At 34.4% G+C, this 11594-nt stretch overlaps 1 long non-coding RNA gene across 1 annotated transcript; it reads left to right on the top strand.

The window, feature by feature from the left end:
* The first annotated feature begins 8222 nt into the window (after positions 1-8222).
* LOC116597616 lies at positions 8223-10388 on the top strand. The gene is made up of 3 exons (XR_004288692.1): positions 8223-8392; positions 9090-9131; positions 10295-10388. It is a non-coding gene; the product is annotated as an uncharacterized LOC116597616 (long non-coding RNA).
* The last annotated feature ends 1206 nt before the right edge of the window (positions 10389-11594 follow it).

Here is an 11594-nt window from a genome sequence, read left to right as displayed (position 1 = left end):
CAGTGATAGATATGTTCAAATACTACTGTTCTTGTTTTTGTAAATAACCAATGCTACCATAAACACCTTACAATGCCTTTCTTCTGCCACTACCCTTGTTATGCTCCTTTCCCTCAGTAAGAATAAAACCAATAATGGTTCTCATTTATTGGGTGAACAAAATCTTCATTCATCATGTCTGGGATAACTGTGCCCCTGCCTGTATGAGTTTGTTATAGTTCTCCACTAACAATTACACTAGAAATGGAAGCAATACTACCTGCTTGAAAGAACCCCTTGATTCCAGACATACTCTTCCTTGTCCCTGGTTAGAGCAGAAACTGTAATTCCCCTTAATGGTTAGGATTCATCATCCCAGGCAGTAAAGTAGCCCTTCCTTGTTACTGGTTCAGACCAGAAAGTACTTAATGTGTTCATATTTAAGCCTCAGCTTGCAATTCAATTTGGTGATAGCTGTGTCTCCTACAAAAGCATAGCTCCCTTGGAAACTAAGATTCACAACTTTCCCACAGTTTCCAGGGCACATGCTTTCTTCTGGCCATGGGACAAACATCTTCGTATGTTTTTACAGGTCATATGTTAAAATTCATATAGCACCATGCAAGCATTAAGATTTGTCATTGCCCAGCTTTGCCATAATTGAATATGCAGTAGCCATTTCACTGTCAGTCTTATTTTCTGAGAGTGATGTGATGAGAATATGGTGAGGTCAATAAATCCCATGGCTGTGAGCACCTTATCCCACTTATTCTGCTTTCAAATTAATTATAACAAAGTCTCAATCCAAATTATACCAGATTATTCTGAAGAAATGGATAAACTGATTCTAAAATATCTATGGGCATGCAAAAAATCTAGAAATAGCCAAACCATTTTTTAAAAGAATTTTTATTTCAAAATTTACTGTAGAACTATAGCAACCAAGATAGTGTGGCTTTCACAAAAAGACATATGGATAAATGAAAAGGAAAAGAAAATCCAGAAATACCCCATGTCTATATAATAAGTTAATTTTTGACAAAGATACCAGGATAATGCAATAAGGAAAAGAAACTATTTTCAACAAAAGGTGCTAGTGCAACTGGATATTCATGTGAAACAGAAGTGAAACTCTACTCCTATTTCTTACTGGAAACAATAACTTAAAGTAAATACATCTAACATGAAAACTATAATTATAAAATATATTTTATAGAAGAAACATGAGATCTTTGCAACTGTAGAGTAGGTAAAAATTTCTTAGATACAGAGCAAAAGCCATAAAAAGATAAAATTATCATAAAAACTAAAACTTTGTTCTCTGAAAGACATCATTAACTAAAATGAGAATGCAAGAAATAGGCTGGTAGAAAACATTTGCAAAACATGTCTGTCAATGGAACTCCATCCAAAACATATGAAGAACTCTTACAATTGCAGCCTAACAACCCAATTTTTTAAATGGGCAAATGAAGGTATATTCCAATAAGCACATGAAAAGATGCTCAGTGTCATCAGTCATTAGAGAATTATTCAAAAACAACATGATGAAATATTATATCTTCTATACTGGTTAATAATAAAAATATTGACAAAATCAATTATTGATGAAAATGTGTTAACAACCAGACCTTTCCTTGCCTTATATGTGGAAAGGTAAAAATGGTTACTACCACTTTGTGGAAAAAGTTTTGGTAGTTTCTTGTAAATTAAACATGACTTAATCTCTAACCTAGCAATGCCACGTCTATGTAAGGCACACAAGAAAAAAAAAATCTACAAAATGCACAAAAATGTCCATTGCAATTTTGTTCCTAAGAGCCAAAACCACTGGAAACAACCTAATTATTTGCCAGTTGGAGAATGAGTAAACAAATTGTGGATTATCTACACAATGGAACCCCACTCAGCAACATAAATTAATGAGTTACAGACACATTTCACAATGTGGGTGAATCTCAAAAAATCCATTATGCTAAATGTAAAGAACAAGAAGCAAAATACTATATACTGTATGATTCCATTTAAATGCAACTCTAGAAAATCCAAATGCAATATATAGTCATAGAAAGCAGAACAGTGTTTGCTTAGGGCCAAGGTAGAGGATGGGGGTGTGAGAAAGACAAGTGGGGACTTTGGGGAATGATGGAAGTAGTCCAGACGTTAAGTATGGTAGTGGTTAAAGAAGCATATGCATTTGTCTAATCTCATTAAAGTGTATATTTAAAATGTAGGTGTTTTATGACATACAAACTAAAACAATATAGTTAATTCAGAAAATTTGTTCTTGATCAGAAGCAATATTTGAGCTGTAGTAGTATGTAGTGTATACATGATGAGATTCAACATGATTATGGACAAGGTCTTCAGGAAGTCCATTGAGTGTGGTACTGGTACAAGCACCGTGGGGAGGAGGGTCAAGTCCAAATGTAGAATCGGTGTCCAGAATATTGGGAAAAGATGGGTAGGCAGAAAGATTCAAAACTACACATGATCCTCTAAGAACTGAATGTATGATGCTGCATAAGAAAGAGCCTATCATTTACAAATATCACTATATCCCTCACTTTTATTTTTCAACGCTTGAATTTTGATGAGGTTTTTGCTGAGAGCCACAAAAATGTCTAGAGGAAATTTCTCAATTTTTGTAAACTGACTTCATACTACTAAACAAAACATGTCCTCATCATTGTCATACATCAAGTGCATCTTATTGCCTAAACAATACAGCTTCATTTGTTATCATTATTTTAATTTGACAGATTCAGTTAAGCTCTAAGTTAATGTTAATAAGGAAAAAATGATTGTCACATGGTATGGAATTTTTGTAAAATACTAGTAGTTTTATAAATGCATTTATTAGTATGCCATAGAAATTATCAAAGGCAAAAAAAATTAAGATGGTCAATTATATTTTATTGAATGTTAAGGGGAAATTATGTTAAAATTGCATTATTGATTTGGGAATTCACAAATATCTTGGTATGTATCCCATGTGAGTATAACTAGTGGTCTCTTAGACTTTGCCCCTGAGTCTCATTGCAGTAAAAATTTTAGCCAAACATTACTTTTTGCACCCACAGCTTGAGGGGAATATATGCAAACTGATTCTGTATTCTGCCACTTCTAATTTTCACTGACATCCCCATGAAGTGCATTTTGGTTTTTTTATTTCTTCATTAAGCAAAACCTTATTTTCTACTACAGCATCACATTAAGTTTCACTACTTTGTGAACCATATTTTATACTAATGTTTATTTTAATGTTGGAATATTGTAACCTATAAAGAAATATAACAACAAGGGAGCTTGGAAAGGACATAAAGGGCATGTTTATATATGATGTGTCCAAATTATTTTACCATATTCATATCAAAAGGTAGTTTTTTTAAACTATGAATAATATCTATCAAGTAATTTAGAATATAAAATATTAGAGTTGGGGACGATTTCATAAATGAACTATTTTATTCACTCAGAAAACTGAGGACCAGATGAATTAAATAATCTATAATAGCTTGTGCTGTTCCAAGGCCTGAAACTTTGATTTAATCCAGTACAGGTTTCCACTCAAAATTTGCATCTAAACATACTGTAAATGAGGAGTAAATATAAAACAAATACATAAAATCCTGTCAAAACATATAATTCAGGATATAAACATTTTTCTTCCAAGCAACTTTTGCAATTTCTAAGTGACTTTTTCTGAGCTATTACTTATCTATAGGCTCACATATATACATCTTTTTACTGCAGACTATCTTAGGAAGGCTTTTTTTTTTTTTTTCTTAATCAAAGACAGTTTTTAGTTTTTATTTATTTTTTAAAGAATTATTTGAGAGAGAGTGAGATAACATGAGCACCCACATGCCTGTGTGAGTGGGAGGAAGGGCAGAGGGAGAGAATCTTCAAGGAGACTCCTTGGTGAGCATGGAGCCCAACCTGGGTCTTCATCCTCTGACCCATGAGATCAGACCCAAGACAAAACCAAGAGTGAGAGGCTTAACCAACTGAGCTACCCCAGGCACTACTCACAGACAGTTTCTTAAAACACTTCCAGATTTCCAGACAAAAAGAGAAAGAGAGAGAAAATAGTATAAACAGCATCCCGGTGCACTTCTTATAGTTAATGAACCAAGGTTGATAGATTATTATCAACTAAAGTACATGTTTTATGCAAATTTCCTTAATTTTTACCAATGTCCTTTTTCTATTCCAGGATTCCACCCAGGATACCACATTTACATATCATGTCTCCTTTGGCTTCTCTTGGCTGTGACAATTTCTCAGATTTTCCTTATTTTTGATGACCTTAACAATTTTGAGGTGTATGGTCAACTATTGTAGGATATTTTTCTCATGATTAGGTTGCAGTTATGGGTTTTGAGGAGAAAGATCAGAAAGGCAAAATGACATTTTCACTACATCTTATTAAGAATACAAGAGATCAATATGATTTATGACTGTTGATGTTGACCTTGATCACTAGGCTGAGGTAGTGACTATCAGAATTCTCCCCTTGGAAATTTGTTCTTTTTCCCCCTTTCTATACTATTCTCTTTGGAAAGGATCTGCACAATTATATTTAAGAACTAGAGAGTTATGCTCCCCCTCCTTTAGGTCAAAGTATCTGCATAAATTTTTTGTACTTCTGCATAAGAAATTCCTCCCTTCTGGCACCTGGGTGGCTCAGTGGGTTAAGCCGCTGCCTTCGGCTCAGGTCATGATCTCGGGGTCCTGGGATGGAGTCCCGCATCGGGCTCTCTGCTCAGCAGGGAGCCTGCTTCCCTCTCTCTCTCTCTGCCTGCCTCTCTGTCTACTTGTGATCTGTCTCTGTCAAATAAATAAATAAAATAAAATAAAAATTCTTCCCTTCTCCCTATTAAGTATGGACTCATTCATTCTGTATGTTGGGTTATAAATAACATTATTTAGTTGCTCAATTTGTTCTACATCTAGCCATTGAGACTATTTTTTGTTGTTGTTGTCTCTTCTGCCCCTCTGATTATTCCCATCAGTGTGGGTTTTGTTTGGATTTGTTTTTCTTTAACACAAAATGCTCTAGGCTCATTTCCAAATTCCCTGCCCTAGTCCTAGAGTCAACCAGTTCTCTAGGAGTTCTGGTATTTTCTTTCTTTTCCTTTCTTTCTTTCTTTCTTTTTTTTTTTTTTGAGAAACGTATAGGAAACCAATATCTAGGTGCCCATTGAGCCCAGAGGCCTCTGTGAAATCAGGGGTTTGGTGCATTTTGTCCCACCACAATGGTATTTATGAAGGAGTGCAAATATATTATGAAAGATAATTAGTAGTGGTTTTTTGATATGTTGCTCTATCTTAAAGATTTTCTCCTATATTTCCTGAGTAGAAAGATGATACAATGATATTTTATATGGAAGCTATGTATTAGATGTATTAAAAGCAATGCTTTGATTCCCCAGTGATTTCCTCCCCCACCCCCACCCCCTTTTTTGAGTGTGAATAACTCTTTGCTTACTTGAGTTTTTCAAACGCTCCCTTCACTTCCAGGCCCCAGAGAGTTGATAAACAGAATACAACAAAAGGTCAATGGCCTCTAAACCTGAGTTCAAGCCCCTGGGCACTCCACTCAGTTGAAGTGGAATCACCAATGTTTTAGCTTTTATAGCTTCTTCTAGATATTCTAGAATATTTTCATCTGAAAAATGAATTTTCTTATCTTGTAAAATTGACCTTCATCAGAAAGATTTTAAGGAAGAGCAAATGAGTTTTCTGGCAGAAGTAAGAGAGGCTGGGAAGATGGTACACTATACCTCGAGTCTTAGGGAATTCCGACTATCATATATGCCAAAAGAAGAACAGTAGAAATTACTGCTCCAAGATGTGAGCTATAGAAATTCTTTTAAGGTACTAGATTATGTGTCTACATTTGTGCCAGTGCCATATTGTTTTGAACACTACGGCTTTGTAGTATAACTTGAAATCTGAAACTGTAATGTCTCCAGCTTTGTATTTATTTTTCAAGGTTGCTTTGGCTATTCAGGGTCTTTTGTGTTTCCATACAAATTGTAGGATTGCTAGTTCTGGTTCTGTGAAAAATGCTGTTGGCATTTTGATAGGGATGCTTTGAATGTATAGATTGTTTTGGGTAGTATCAACATTTTAACAATATTTGTCCTTTCAATCTATGAGCATTGAATGTTTCTCCACTTGTTTAAGTTATCTTCACTTTCTTCCAGCAGGCTTTACAGTTTGCAGAGTACAGGTCTTTCACCTCTTGGGTTAGGTTGATTCATAGGTGTCTTACTGTTTTCAGTACAATTACCAATGGGATTGGTTTTTGACTTCTCTTTCTGCTGCTTCATTCTTATTGTATAGAAATACAATAGATTCCTGTACGTTGACTTTGCATGCTGAGACTTCACTGAATTCTTTTATCAGTTCTAGCACTTTTTTGATTAACTCTTTCAGGTTTTCTTTTTTTTTTTTAAGATTTTATTTATTTTTTTGACAGACCAAGATCACAAGTAGGCAGAGAGGCAGGCAGAGAGAGAGAGGAGGAAGCAGGCTCCCCACTAAGCAGAAAGCCCGATGTGGGGCTCGATCCCAGGACCCTGAGATCATGACCTGAGCTGAAGGCAGAGGCTTTAACGCACTGAGCCACCCAGGTGCCCCTCTTTCAGGTTTTCTATACATCGTATCACATCACCTGCAAATAGTAAAAGTTTTACTTTTTCATTGCTGATTTGGATTCCTTTTATTTCTTTATGTTGTCTGATTGCTGTGGCTAGGACTTCAGTACCATGTTAAATAACAGTGACGAGAGTGGATATCTCTGTTTTGTTCTTGCCATAGAGGAAAAGCTCTCAGTTTTTCCCACAGAGGATGATGTTATAGCTGTGGGTTTTTCATAGGTGGCCTTTGTGATGTTGAGGTATGTTCTCACTGAACCTACCTTGTTGAGGGTTTTTATCATGAATGGGCATTGTGATGTCAGATGCTTTTTCTGTGTCTATTGAAAGGATCATAATGCTCTTGTCCTTTCTTTTATGTGGTGTATCACATTGATTGATTTACAGATATTAAACCACTCTTGCAATACAGGAATAAATCCCACTTGATTGTGGTGAGTGATTTTTTTAATGTATTGTTGGATTTGGTTTGCTAGTATTTTACTGAGAATTTTTGCACCCATGTTCTTTGAAGATATGGGATTGTAGTTTTCTTTTTTAGTAGTGTATTTATCTAGTTTTGGTATCAGGGTAATGTTGGCCTTATAGAATGAATTTGGAAGTTTTCTTCCTTTTCTGTTTTTTTGGAATAGTTTGAGAAGAATAGGTATTAACACTTCTTTAAATGTTTGAGAGACACATAAATCAATGGCACATAATAGAAAACCCAGAAATGAACTCAAAACTAAAAAGCCGATTAATCTTTAACAAAGCAGGAAAGACTATCCAATGGGAAAAATTCTCCTCAATATATAGTTTTGGGAAAACTGGAGAGCAACATTCAAAAAAATGAAACTGGGCCACTCTTTCAAACCATATAAAAATAAATTTAAAATGTATTCAAGACCTAAATGTGAGACATGTAAAAATCCTAGAAGAGAGCACAGGCAGTAACCTCTTTGACATCAGCCATAGCAACTTCTTCCTAGATAGGTCTTCTGAGGCAAGGAAAACAAAAGCAAAACCAAACTACTGGGACTTCATCAAAATAAGAATCTTCTGTACAGTGAAGGAAACAATCAATAAAGCTAAAAGACAACCTATGGAATGGGAGAAGATATTTGCAAATAACATATCTGATAAAGGGTTAGTATCCAAAATCTACAAAGAACTTATACAACTCAACACCCAAAAAACAAATAATCCAGTTAAAAAATGAGCAAAAGACCTAGACATTTTTTTCCAAGAATGACAACCATATGGCCAATATACACATAAAATAATGCTGGACATTACTGATCATCAGGGAAATACAAATCAAAATAATAACTTCACACTTGTCAGAATGGCTAAAGTCAAAAACACAAGAGACAAAAGGTGCTGGTGAGGATATGGAGAAAGGGGAATCCTATTGCACTGTTGGTAGGAATGCAAACTAGGTGCAGCCACTCTGGAAAGCAGTATGATGTTTCCTCAAACAGTTAAGAATAAAACTACACTACAACCCAGCAATTGCATTACTAGGTATTTACCCAAAGATTACAAAAATACTAATTCAAAGGGATACCTGCACTCTATTGTTTATTGCACCATTATAGAAACAGCCAGAAATGAATAACCAAATTATGAAAACAGCCCTAGTGTCTATCAACTGATGAATGGATAGAAAAGATGTGGAATACATACAATGGAATATTACTCAGCCATTAAAATGGAATATTGCCATTTGTAGCGATGTGGATGGAGCAACAGACATGCTAAGTAAAGTAAGTAGAGAAAGACAAATACCGTAGTATTGCACTCATGTGGAATTGAAGAAACAAAACAAATGAACAAAAGGGAAAAGAGAGAGAGATAGACAAACAAAGAAACAGACTCTTACCTGTAGAGAACAGACTGATGGTTACTAAAGGGGAGGTGGGTGGAGAGGATGGGTGAGATGAGTGCACTTGTAGTGAGGACCACTGGGTGTTACATGGATAAAGTAATGAATCACTATATTGTATACCTGAAACTAATATTACACTGTATGTTAACTAACTGGAATTTAGATAAACATTTAAAAAATTAAGTTAAATGCTAGGTTATTGATTTTCTCTGGAGATTTCCTACATGAAAAATGAAAATAAAATCTCTAAAGGGGGCTTACTATCGACTTTCATAATACTGGAGATACAAATATTTTCCTCTTTACTGTAAAAATGTGAATAGTATTCAATGTTAAAATATTTGTTCTCGGGGCACCTGGCTGGCTCAATCGGTAGAGCATGCCACTCTTGATCTCAGGGTTGTGAACTGAAGCCCAGGTTGGACACAGAGATTACTTTTTTCAAAAAAAAGGTAAAAAAATATTTGTTCTCCTTCTATGTTTATATGAAATTATTCATGTTTGTGATCTATTCAGTGTATTATTCTGGACTTTCATCCCTCTTTCACATGGTAAACCTATTTGATGCACTTAAGTCACAAGAGAAGATAGCTACAAAAACAAGAGTTCTGACAGAGGTATGTTGGCTTTATTCTTTTAAGCTAAAGGCTTATAGGAAAAACACTAAAGTGAAATTTTATTTTTAATTTAATCTGCTTCACAATTGATATTTTTAGATGGTGCTTCCTAAGTGCCAAACTTAAATGCTATAGGTATTTTAAATATAGTAGAATACTCATTTCATTTTGAAGGAATTTAATTCCTAAAAAAAGATAATAGCCATAGTATAAGAATTTACCTAATTCTATGCATATATATGTATGTGTATATCTATTAACCTATTTATTCATTTATCATCAATTAATTACTAATATGTTATTGGAAAAAATACATATCCACATGTATTCCAAATATAATTGATTTTTTAACTACCCCCTAAAATATAATTAATTAGGATGTTTTAGGTTTTTAGTATTCCTGATAGTGTCACAGGCTACCATTTCTAAATAGGATAAACAAATCTTTCAGATTTTTTTTTTTTTACTAAAATGAATTCTGAGATATAATGTAGTCCACTTCCAACTTCATCAGTATTTACTCGGTTGTCCTTAGCCAGCAACTAACTATAATTTTACCTTAGTATCCTCAATCTGATATCAAAGAACTGGTATAGGTGATGTCTGAGTCCTTTAGAGTACCAGCATTCTATGATCAGGTTTGGTTCTTTGATTCTATTTTCTCCATGAACAGAATCAATGAACAGGAAAAATGGTCCTTTAACAAATAATTATTTCATGTCCTTTCCTATTCATGCAATGTTTCAATAATAATTTTCTTCACAAATGGGTATAAATAGGCATGACCAAGAATAAGAAACTGAAAAATCAAGCCTTTTAAATTGAAAGGTTTAGATTTTTCCCTCAGTGCATGCAACAACTTAGAAAACAGTTATTTTTGTAAGGAAAAATGATTATATCCTTTGCCTAACTTTATTCCATTCATGTATTCTGGGAATAGCATTCCTTAATATTTTAGAAGCAATCAATAGCAGATGATACCTCTTAGCAACTCTACTCAGGAGAACCAACTTTATCTTCATTTTATGCAGAGTCAGTGCTCTATTTAACTCTAAATTATTTATTATGTACCGTTCGGGATATAGGAGAAGCTGTGTTTTAGAAAATGATGGTCATGTAAAATAAATTAATTCTAAATTATTATTCATGTATGTCTTGCATAGGCTTTGGATTTACTCCGAAGAACCACTGAGCAGCAAACAAAACCAAGTGCTTCTTTGGAATGAACTTTCTAAGCAGATTTTTGAAACTGAGACACAAGAGTATGACCACACTAGCCTCTCTTGTTTGTAGGTTCATCTACAATCCAAGGAGAATTTTGTGTTTGATCAAGGTAGAAAAGACCATTGAGTATATTCTGACTGTGATCATGAAAATTTAACATGGTGCTTGAAACACAGCCAACACTCAAAATATTTTTGTTGAGGGAATAGATACACACAAAATAAATAAATAATTGAATCACTTCATCCTCCTTGGTTAGAAATTGTTTTGTAATGTTACCACTCTTGATAGATGTAAGACATATTAATATCTATATGAAACCCAAAACTTCATTTCTATGATTAGTATTTTGTTTGGTAGTAGGTTTTTGCCAACCAGATTGGCAAAATGCTTTGAACTTCCTCAAGGCAATGTGCTATGTAGTCATACACATTAATTATAAAACCACTGCCATAGTGAAATAGATTATTACTAATTTTCTCTGAAACTTAAAACTTCCTCTAAAATTTTCCTTCTTTATTCTATAAACAAAGTCATAGAAATCATGTATGCCAGAGGAGGTCATGATTAGAACTGTGCTTATAAACAAAGTCATAGAAATCATGTATGCCAGAGGAGGTCATGATTAGAACCGTGCTTTTACCAAGGCATCCGTGGATGGCATAGCCTGCTGACTACAGAAAGAAGAACATTTCAAAAGAGAATCTGATTCAGTTACAAAGCAATGAAGTTAAAAAAAATATTCATCAAGCAGCCCATAATATATAAAACTAAGAAACCAGAATTATTACAATACTATTCTCTAAAGCAGAGACTTATTTGGATTTTACCTTTCACACTCACATCCCTTCTCTCTTCCAGGAGCCCAAGATACAAATTGCATTTTGTCATTATCTTATTATAGAATCCTCCAGGCTCTTATGGTTTCTCAGTCTTTCCTGGTTTTTATAACCTTGACAGTTCTAAAGAGGACTGGTTAGATATTTTGCAAAGGGTCTTTTGTTTGACTGTATCTTTTATATTCTCATGATTAGAATAGAGTAATTCATTTGGGAGAAGAATACCACAGAAGTGAAGGGCCCTTCTCAACATATCAGAGAGTATCTGATACTAAGGTGACCTTTTCTGTGGTGATGTTACCTTGAGAACTTGGCAAAGGTGCTATCTGCCAGGTTTACCCACTACACACTTCTCATTTTTCTCTTGCCATGCTTCCTTCTTTGGAAGTTAGTCACCAAG

The sequence above is a fragment of the Mustela erminea genome, chromosome 8, assembly GCF_009829155.1.
Source record: "Mustela erminea isolate mMusErm1 chromosome 8, mMusErm1.Pri, whole genome shotgun sequence".
Taxonomy (NCBI): Eukaryota; Metazoa; Chordata; class Mammalia; order Carnivora; family Mustelidae; genus Mustela; species Mustela erminea.
Note: the sequence above shows the minus strand (reverse complement) of the source record. Positions and strands in the feature narration are given on the sequence as shown.